Genomic DNA, 11527 nt, shown 5'->3' on the forward strand with positions numbered 1-11527 from the left:
TCAGCCTTGTTCCTGCTCTGGAGAGCAGTTGGTCCTTTTTATTCCTGTCTCTCTGTAAATTCTTATATTTTATATATTTATGTTTAATGTTTTTCTGTTTGAGAATTCTAATATTATTTTAAATAAATTTTTATTTATGGGGTGGCTGTAGCTTAGGTGGCAGAGCAGGTCAGCCACTAATCAGAAGGTCGGTGGTTCGATCCCAGGCTGCCTCCTGGCTGCATGCCAAATATCCTTGGGCAAGATACTAACCCCGTGTTTGCCTACTGGTGGTGGTCAGAGGGCCCGGTGGCGCCAGTGTCCGGCAGCCTCGCCTCTGTCAGTGCGCCCCAGGGCAGCTGTGGCTACAATGTAGCTTGCCATCGCCAGTGTGTGAATGTGTGTGTGAATGGGTGAATGACTGAATGTAGTGTGAAGCGCTTTGGGGTCCTTAGGGACTAGAAAAGCGCTATACAAATGCAGGCCATTTACCATTTACCATTTATAATGACTAATGTCTCAGTTCTACTACACAGCAAATGTTGGCACACGACTTGACACATGTAGAATTTATTTCATATTATACTAATGACAAAATATACTAATACAGTGGGATGCAAAAGTTTGGGCAACCTTGTTAATAGACATCATTTTCCTGTATAAATCGTTGGTTGTTACAATAAAAAATGTCAGTTAAATATCATACAGGAGACACACACAGTGATATTTGAGAAGTGAAAAGAAGTTTACTGGATTTACAGAAAGTGTGCAATAATTGTTTAAACAAAATCAAGCAGGTGCATAAATTTGGGCACCACAAAAAAGAAATGAAATAAATATTTAGTGTATATCAATGTGTGTGTCTCCTATATGATATATAGGGTGCTTTTGTCTGGACGTGCTTCCCATCCAGAGCTGCACAGCACAGAGGGAAGTTCCAGCGCTCCTGGAATCCCTCTGTGATGGACCGCCAGTCTCCAGGTGAAGGCACAGCCATGAAGTCGTCCACTAGACAGTCCCAGATGGCCGTCGCTGCCTGGGGGGTGATCTGACACACCGACTCTGTAACTGAATGCTTGGTGCTGAAGGAGTCCGCGGTGACAAGGAACCTGGACAAAATTGTTCAAAATCAGTATTATGTGTACTGCAGTTACAAAATACATTATTCAAATTCCAAAATACTTTTGTGATGTCGGATTTAAATCACAAAACTTAAATCTTACATAAAACATTTTGTAATTATAAGGATAATTATATAATTATAAGTAGTGTTTAGTTTGTTTTTAGTTTTAGCTATTTTAGGGGGATATCTGTGTGTGCAGGTGACTATTACTGTGCATAATTATTAGGCAACTTAACAAAAAACAAATATATACCCATTTCAATTATTTATTTTTTACCAGTGAAACCAATATAACATCTCCACATTCACAAATATACATTTCTGACATTCAAAAACAAAACAAAAACAAATCAGCGACCAATATAGCCACCTTTCTTTGCAAGGACACTCAAAAGCCTGCCATCCATGGATTCTGTCAGTGTTTTGATCTGTTCACCATCAACATTGCGTGCAGCAGCAACCACAGCCTCCCAGACACTGTTCAGAGAGGTGTACCGTTTTCCCTCCTTGTAAATCTCACATTTGATGATGGACCACAGGTTCTCAATGGGGTTCAGATCAGGTGAACAAGGTGGCCATGTCATTAGTTTTTCTTCTTTTATACCCTTTCTTGCCAGCCATGCTGTGGAGTACTTGGACGCGTGTGATGGAGCATTGTCCTGCATGAAAATCATGTTTTTCTTGAAGGATGCAGACTTCTTCCTGTACCACTGCTTGAAGAAGGTGTCTTCCAGAAACTGGCAGTAGGACTGGGAGTTGAGCTTGACTCCATCCTCAACCCGAAAAGGCCCCACAAGCTCATCTTTGATGATACTAGCCCAAACCAGTACTCCACCTCCACCTTGCTGGCGTCTGAGTCGGACTGGAGCTCTCTGCCCTTTACCAATCCAGCCACGGGCCCATCCACCTGGCCCATCAAGACTCACTCTCATTTCATCAGTCCATAAAACCTTAGAAAAATCAGTCTTGAGATATTTCTTGGCCCAGTCTTGACATTTCAGCTTGTGTGTCTTGTTCAGTGGTGGTCGTCTTTCAGCCTTTCTTACCTTGGCCATGTCTCTGAGTATTGTGGACATGGCCAAGTCTCTGTTAGTACATGACTTAATAATTGATCAACAAATTGATTTACTCTGCCTTACAGAAACCTGGTTGCAGCAGGATTATTATGTTAGTTTAAATGAATCAACACCCCCGAGTCATTCTAACTACCAGAAATTTCGAAGCACAGGCCGAGGGGGCGGTGTGGCAGCAATTTTTCACACCAGCCTATTAATTAATGAAAGACCAAGACAGACTTTTAATTCATTTGAAAGCCTGATGCTTAACATTGTCCACCCCAGCTGTGAAACTCAGAAACCAGTCTTACTTGTTATCATCTATCGTCCACCTGGGCCTTACACAGAGTTTCTGTCTGATTTCTTAGACTTTATATCTAATTTAGTTCTGAGCTCAGATAAAATAATTATTGTGGGTGATTTTAACATCCATGTAGATGCTAAAAATGACAGCCTCAACATGGCATTTAATCTGTTATTAGACTCAATTGGTTTCTCTCAAAATGTAAAAGAACCCACCCACCACTTTAATCACACTCTAGATCTTGTTTTAACATATGGCATAGAAACTGAACATTTAACAGTGTTTCCTGAAAACCCTCTCCTGTCTGATCATTTCCTGATAACATTTACATTTACAATAATTTATTACACAGCGGTGGAGAGTAGACTTTATCAAAGTAGATGTCTTTCTGAAAGCGCTGTAACTAAGTTTAAGAATATAATCCACCCACTGTTATCATCTTCAATGCCCTGTACCAACATAGAGCAGAGCAGCTATCTGAACGCTACCCCAACAGAGGTCGATCATCTTGTTAATAATTTCACCTCCTCACTACGTACGACTCTGGATACTGTAGCTCCTGTGAAAACTAAGGTCTCTAATCAGAAGTACCTGACTCCGTGGTATAATTCTCAAACACGTACCCTAAAGCAGATGACTCGTAATCTGGAGAGGAAATGGCGTGTCACAAATTTAGAGGATCATCATTTAGCCTGGAGAAATAGTTTGCTGCTTTATAAGAAAGTCCTCCGCAAAGCCAGAACATCTTACTATTCATCACTGATTGAAGAAAATAAGAACAACCCCAGGTTTCTCTTCAGCACTGTAGCCAGGCTGACAAAAAGTCAGAGCTCTTGTGAGCCAACAATCCCTTTAACGTTAACTAGTAATGACTTCATGAACTTCTTCACAAATACAATTTTTATCATTAGAGAAAAAATTACCAGTAATCATCCCACAGATGTAATATTATCTACAGCTACTCTTAGTACCATTGATGTTAAGTTAGACTCTTTTTCTCTAATTGATCTTTCTGAGTTAACTTCAATAATTACTTCCTCCAAGCCATCAACGTGTCTTTTAGACCCCATTCCTACAAAACTGCTCAAAGAAGTCCTGCCATTAATTAATTCTTCGATCTTAAATATGATCAACCTATCTCTAATGATCGGCTATGTACCACAGGCCTTCAAGCTAGCTGTAGTTAAACCTTTACTCAAAAAGCCATCTCTAGACCCAGCAGTCTTAGCTAATTATAGGCCAATCTCCAACCTTCCTTTCATATCAAAAATCCTTGAAAGAGTAGTTGTCAAACAACTAACAGATCATCTGCAGAGGAATGGTTTATTTGAAGAGTTTCAGTCAGGTTTCAGAGCTCATCACAGCACAGAAACAGCTTTAGTGAAGGTTTGTTAGATTATTCTGTTATTATATGTTACCTTATATATGTAATCAAAATAGTTGAATTATGTTAACTGCTGTAGATCATATTATACCCTTTAACATAGAGTGTGTGATCAGTATGTAGTTTTAGTTTGCATTATACTTCTGACTTAAAAGAGTGTGAAAATCATTCGATCTATTGGTTTGACATGTATTACTCAACACTGTTGAATGTATTACACTGTTTCTTGACATTTCATACTGCTGAATCATGAAGAGAATGTTGTGTGCAGAGGACCTTGTCCAGATAATAGAAGAAACAGACCACATTCCTTTGGTGAAGAGCAGAGAGACAGGGAGCCGAGGTCATAAATTAGGCGCTGTAACAGAGAAAGAATGTGATGTTTGGTCTTTTACGACCAGGTGGGGGCCACTAGAGAGTATAAAAAGCTGTGTAACCCGCCACCATTTTGAGACATGCTGTCGAACCTCTGCAGGCATCTCTCCCGTCCGGACGTTGTAATGCTCTGACTGTTGAATTGTATGGAAATAAATGATTGTTGATTGAGCATTTATACACCGAGTATTGTCCTTCCTTCAGCCCAAAGATTCAAAGAATTGGGAGATTTACAACAACTTGGTGCCTTGTGACCCGGATCTTTGGTGTGCTGAGGAGGTGCAGATTTGACCTTTGTTGAGATCGTGAGGCGAGGTGAACAGAGGACCGGTCCAAAAATAAAAAGGTAAGCACAGCCTGTTGTATTATAAATACCAAATGTGCATATTGGGCTTTCCAAATCAATCTGTTCACTGAGTTACACGTATTTTCACAGTAAATTTGTCGGTGTCTGGTTTTCGGCGCAAGATACTAACAACATAAGTTGAGGCTGAATTCCAGTGTGTTAAATAAACTGCTTCTACCGAGAAACTAATAAGACACTACGTTGAGCTAGTTGCAGTAAACTGCTTCTACCGAGAAACTAATAAGATACTACGTTGAGCTAGTTGCAGCCACTTTACCTTCCACATTTAATTTTGTCTAAGACTGGCTTCTGTAGCAATAATACATTAGAATTTCTTCTGAAGACGCGGCCATTAGTTCAGTACATTGAAGTCGAGGTTTGAAGTTTGTTTATGGTGTCGGTTACGTCCTGGCTCTTGCCGGCTATGAAATAGAAGTTGATTTAAGGAAAAGCAGATGCTGGCTCACGGTGCGGTTGAACGCTGGCAACGCGAGAGCGAAACACGTCCGTAGGTTTGGTTTATGATACGGCCGTGTTCCGGTGGTGCGGCCGTGAAGTGCAGTAGTGGTTGGTGCTAATTTTAGTACATTGGATAGAGGTTTGACGGTGGTTTGTGGCGTCAGTCGAGTTTTTTTTTTTTAAGGGCTGCGGTCATAAAACAAAGTAAAATTTTACTTGCCAAGAAGTACATAGAGCAAAACCTGGTTTATGATGTCGGGTATAACTTCGGGGATGCAAGCATCATTTTTATGATGCGACTTTGCCCCGTTGTGGCGGTCATAAGCGCAGAGAAAGGGGTATTTTGGTCTATGGTGCAGTGTGCTTTAAGAAGATCTAATAGTTGAGCTCAGAGGTTTCTGTGTAAAATTCCCGCTGAGGAAAAGTGTTGTGTGTGTGTGTGAGAAGGCGCGCTCTGAGTGAGAGTGTGTGCGAAGCCGCGAAGCGCGCTCTGGGTGCTGTCTTGTGTATAAAGCGCGCTCTAGGTGTTGTTTTGAGTGTGAGTGAGGCGCGCTCTGAGTGTGTTTTTTGGTGAGTGTGAAGCGTGAACACAGTGACAGTGACGGTTGATGTGTTTGATTAGGAGGACATTAGAGCAAAGACACATTTTAGGATCAAAGGTTGATGCCTAGTGTACCTGTGGAAATAATTTTGCCCTAGGAGTGGCGACCCTCCTGTTCGTGGACGCGCGGCCAGGACCGGCGGCGTCCGGATGCCGAGGTGGTGACTTGGGGAGGTGAGGGCCCCCGCATAGCTACGGAAATAACACTGGAACGGCCGTGTAATCACGGGTTCACATTTATTCCGGACTAGAACAAGACACATTTTGCGAACAAAGGTTGAGTCTAGATTAGTAAAAAGAAAAAGGTTGGATTCCTCGTTTCAGTGGTTGAAATTGTTGTGTGCCTGTCCCCTGACGAGTGTGAAATTAGAATAAAGAGGGAATTTGGAGCCACATAGAGATAGACGGGCATAATTGGGTGTATTACTCTGTGGTGTAATAAAAATAAAAAGGAGAGATAGTAAGAGGTGTGCAGTGGAGAATTATGGAGGAGTAGAGAGAGGAATGTGTTGGGAGACTGGCGTACAGTTTACGCTGTCAAGGTAGGCGGGTTGCCTGCTTATCTGTTTAACATGTGATGAAAATGAAATTAAATAAATCTCTTAGTGTGTTAATACAGGAAGCTGCGGACCTGGACCAACTGCCCCCACAAGCACAGCGGCCGAAGCAAAATTATAGGTAATGGGAACCACACCCAGCACGAATCAGCAACTGTGAAACAGACAGCAGCAAGGAGAGAATTAGAGGAGAAATTAAGAGAAGTTTTAACACATAAAATTGGGGCCAACGGACTTGTGGAGGTTGGGAAGGCGTCCGGAGCATCACAACAAAAAGGTGAAACAAACACTCATGAACACGTGAAGATTTTCCAGCAAGGCTAAAGCAGCGAAACTAAACATACATCTGTTGTTAAAGGATAAATACATTACTGACAAATAAACTCTCTGGGTTGCAGGACAACAATTTAACTTCAAAGAAAAAGACACTGGTCTGACCAACCAGTGATGACACGACAAATTTAGTGGTAAAAGATTCAAATTGTGACATGTTTTCTGCTGATTGATTGATACAAGTGATTACTGAATGAAAGAAAATTTCTTTTTGGGCTTTTAAACATGATCTTAAGAATTTTAACAGGTGCATGTTGTCCTGTCAACTTGGTGGGTTAGGAGTTGATTATATCGGGAGACAAAAAACAAAAAAAAGGGGGAGAGAAGGCTGACACAGGGCCTGGTCCCGGTGTTTCTCCCCTCTCGTTGAAATACAGCCAACACAACATCATTTTCCTGTTCGTTTGTTTTTGTTTTTTGTTTGTTTTTGTTTTGTTTTGTTTTTGTTTTTTCTATACATATTTAATTACAGGCTGCTTTGCCGGCCCTGAAAGCCGAGGCTGACTGGACTCCTGCTCTCCCCCATACGTGACACTGACCAAATGCTGCAACAGCTGGACCCACAACAACGACCTGAGAATGTCAACAGAGCTGCAGGAATGTGATCTCATGCAGCAGAGACGGAGAGCACTAAACCTAAGGCCCGTTTCACTACACGGGGGAAAATTCCCAGACTGCGTCAGCTGACAGAGCTCAGCTGTGACGAGACGCCCGCCAAGCCCGAATGAAAAGTAAGGCCGAGCGAAAGAATGCTGACCTTGATAACTTTGCATTCACACTGTGCAGGACAGTGATGGACCAACACGGATGATCGGGCGGCAAAAAGGGCGTGACCGAGACAGGAGGAGTAACTGAGGTCAGAAGGCACCTCAGAATGGACAAAAAACACAGAAGAAGATGCAGGTTTCACCTGCGGTGAGCATGGACACTGGAGAAAGGACTGCCCCAATTGGGGTCAGAACCAGGACGGACAGAACTTTGGGCAGCAGCAGCAGCAATGGTCGCAAACGAACTGAAAAGGAGGGGGGCAGGACCCCAGGGCATGCTTCAGGCCGTGGTTTACCCAGAACACCAGAACAGGAAAGTGATGAACACACACACACACACACACACACACGCACACACGGGAATGCTGATTCACTGAGAAGTGAGGCACACACATACACATGCACACGCTTGTGCAATGAAGAGTGATCCACACGCACACACACATACACGCTGATGCAATGAAGAATGCTTTGCTTATGCTGATATGCAAAATGCTGCACACAAACATCCCAATGCGTAATTTTTATGAGGAGCCATTGATTACTTAGAATGTGTTATATGTCACCTAGAGGGCATTTATGTAGATTTTAGGAATAAGGTCTAAAACGGTTTGGTTATGAAAACGATGTCTGTGCGTGATGCCTGTTTATGGCTCAAGGCCTTGACTGAAGTCTTTGCTGTGCTTCACACAGCCCTGATGAGGAACAGTGGCACAGAGTGAAGATGATGAATTAATAGTGTAAGTTTAGGTTGGAGTACGGCATTTTCTGTGATTGAGTTTTAATTCAAGGAGGAACAACAGGTGTTACGGCACCTGAGGTTCTCATTCCCACACAATATTGTCCCGGCAGGAAGCAAAATGTTCCTGTGAATTTCTGGTTGATTTTTTGGTTTTGCTTAGCGCTAGCTTGATGTTATCAGTGAGCTTTGGCTTGTGTTCTTTCTCGTAAGCGAGAGAGGGATAGCTTTATGCTGGATATGTCTGCAACGGGCCCTAGTTTGTGTTATTTTAGTAGTATTTTGTTGGTTATGTCTGTTTTCGTTTTTGTTACAGTGCACTGAGATAAGAAAATCTGAGAGGTGTGATCCACCGGTGGTGATATGTTGATATTTTGTGAGTTCATGATTTAACAATCAGCTCTTTAAACCAGGCCTGAAAGATTGAAATTTAAAGCGCTATGAAATATTCTTACAAAAACAGTTGCAAAGTGTGCTTCTCCATGATTGTAATTGGCTTGGGAGAAATTCACTTATAGGGAACACTGAGAAGTTCTGAGTCTAAAAGGATTGCACCGAGTCAATCCGGCCCAAAAAACAACAAGGAATTGTTTTCCTTTTAAAATGATGACGTCATCTTGCTGGTGATGGATGCTCGAATAGGTTGCGCGGGAGACTCCATTATCAGCAACATCTGGTATGAATGTGTATGGAGGTATGCATGTGAATGGACTGTGATGGACTGACGACTAAAAGTTTTGACTGACTTGATACTGAGACAATGACTGCACCCACTTTAGGATTAGTAAATGCCAATAAACAATTCACCCAGCCGACAAGAGAAGGGTGGATGCTTCGCTTTGTTTTGTTTTGTTTTTTCAGGAGCAGGAGGATAAGAGAGACTGGAGGAGGAGACTGGAGCTTCACATAAAGAAAGGAAGAGACACCAGACGGGGACACGGAGATGTGAGGACCCTTCACAGCAGAGACAGATGTAGGGACTGCCGAGACAGCAACTGGGGTCAAGTGTCATGGCGTTTGGGCTCCTGGAGAAGATGGATCCCACAAACACAGCAATAATCATGAAGGGGTTGGCGAAAACCAGGAACACCATACCAACGAGGTTCGAGAGGCTCTTGGCAAAAAGGGGGACACGGCGGTGATCCCAAAACACACAGATCCTTGTTTGAAATCGGGGCAGAATAATCCCCAGAACTGTGCAATGACTAAAGGGTGGTCTAACCCCGGAGGTCGAAGAAAGAAGCTGAGAATCACCCAACTGGAAGACACTGGTAGCTGCAGCAATAAAAATAAAGGTTAAAAGCTCCTTAGACAGAGGTTCTAGTCTAAGTACATTTGAAAGGTATAAGGGGACATTAAAATGGGAGTGGAAAACTGGAGCACCAAAATAAAGCTGTGGGAAAATTGGGAATGATGGGAGTGTCATCTGTAACTGCTGTTATGGTTGTAAATCTAACTTTGCTTGCATCTGAACTGCGTGAACACAGAGGTCATCCCACAGATGGTCCACCCGTTAAAGGGGGACAGAGGGCCTCAGGATCAAGAAGATCTGGACCTTGCAAATGTTGGAGTGCATGATGTAAGTGATCTCTTTCAGAGATCAAAAGGGGGAATTGTTAGATTATTCTGTTATTATATGTTACCTTATATATGTAATCAAAATAGTTGAATTATGTTAACTGCTGTAGATCATATTATACCCTTTAACATAGAGTGTGTGATCAGTATGTAGTTTTAGTTTGCATTATACTTCTGACTTAAAAGAGTGTGAAAATCATTCGATCTATTGGTTTGACATGTATTACTCAACACTGTTGAATGTATTACACTGTTTCTTGACATTTCATACTGCTGAATCATGAAGAGAATGTTGTGTGCAGAGGACCTTGTCCAGATAATAGAAGAAACAGACCACATTCCTTTGGTGAAGAGCAGAGAGACAGGGAGCCGAGGTCATAAATTAGGCGCTGTAACAGAGAAAGAATGTGATGTTTGGTCTTTTACGACCAGGTGGGGGCCACTAGAGAGTATAAAAAGCTGTGTAACCCGCCACCATTTTGAGACATGCTGTCGAACCTCTGCAGGCATCTCTCCCGTCCGGACGTTGTAATGCTCTGACTGTTGAATTGTATGGAAATAAATGATTGTTGATTGAGCATTTATACACCGAGTATTGTCCTTCCTTCAGCCCAAAGATTCAAAGAATTGGGAGATTTTCAACAGGTTACAAATGATCTTCTTATGGCCTCTGACAGTGGACTCATCTCTGTGCTTGTCCTGCTAGACCTTAGTGCAGCATTCGATACTATCGACCATAATATCCCATTAGAGCGATTAGAACATGCTGTAGGTATTACAGGTACTGCACTGCAGTGGTTTGTATCATATCTATCTAATAGACTCCAGTTTGTGCATGTAAATGGAGAGTCCTCTTCACACACTGAGGTTAATTATGGAGTTCCACAGGGTTCAGTGCTAGGACCAATTCTGTTTACATTATACATGCTTCCCTTAGGCAGTATCATTAGAAGACATAGCATACATTTTCACTGCTATGCAGATGACACCCAGCTCTATCTGTCCATGAAGCCAGATAACACACACCAATTAGTTAAACTGCAGGAATGTCTTAAAGACATAAAGACCTGGATGGCCGCTAACTTTCTGCTTCTTAATTCAGATAAAACTGAGGTTATTGTACTCGGCCCTGAAAAGCTTAGAAATATGGTATCTAACCAGATTCTTACTCTGGATGGCATTACCTTGGCCTCCAGTAATACTGTGAGGAACCTTGGAGTCATTTTTCCAATATTTTATTTTAATTTTTTAACCTTGGAGTCATTTTTGACCAGGACATGTCCTTCAATGCACATATTAAACAAATATGTAAGACTGCGTTCTTCCATTTGCGCAACATCTCTAAAATCAGAAATATCCTGTCTCAGAGTGACGCTGAAAAACTAGTTCATGCATTTATTACTTCCAGGCTGGACTACTGTAATTCATTATTATCAGGATGTCCAAAAAACTCACTGAAAAGCCTTCAGCTAATCCAAAATGCTGCAGCAAGAGTCCTGACAGGGACTAGAAAGAGAGAGCATATTTCTCCTGTTTTGGCTTCCCTTCATTGGCTTCCTGTTAAGTCCAGAATTGAATTCAAAATCCTGCTCCTCACATACAAGGTCTTAAATAATCAGGCCCCATCTTATCTTAATGACCTTGTAGTACCATATCACCCTATTAGAGCACTTCGCTCTCGCTCTGCAGGCCTACTTGTTGTTCCTAGAGTATTTAAGTAGAATGGGAGGGAGAGCCTTCAGTTTTCAGGCCCCTCTTTTGTGGAACCAGCTTCCAGTTTGTATTCGGGAGACAGACACTATCTCTACTTTTAAGATTAGGCTTAAAACTTTCCTTTTTGCTAAAGCATATAGTTAGGGCTGGATCAGGTGACCCTGAATCCCCCCTTAGTTATGCTGCAATAGACATAGGCTGCCGGGGGATTCCC

The sequence above is a fragment of the Aulonocara sp. 'chitande type north' Nkhata Bay genome, linkage group LG16, assembly GCF_057382095.1.
Source record: "Aulonocara sp. 'chitande type north' Nkhata Bay isolate Kocher_YH1m ecotype deep benthic linkage group LG16, A_spYH_male_GT1.1, whole genome shotgun sequence".
NCBI lineage: Eukaryota > Metazoa > Chordata > Actinopteri > Cichliformes > Cichlidae > Aulonocara > Aulonocara sp. 'chitande type north' Nkhata Bay.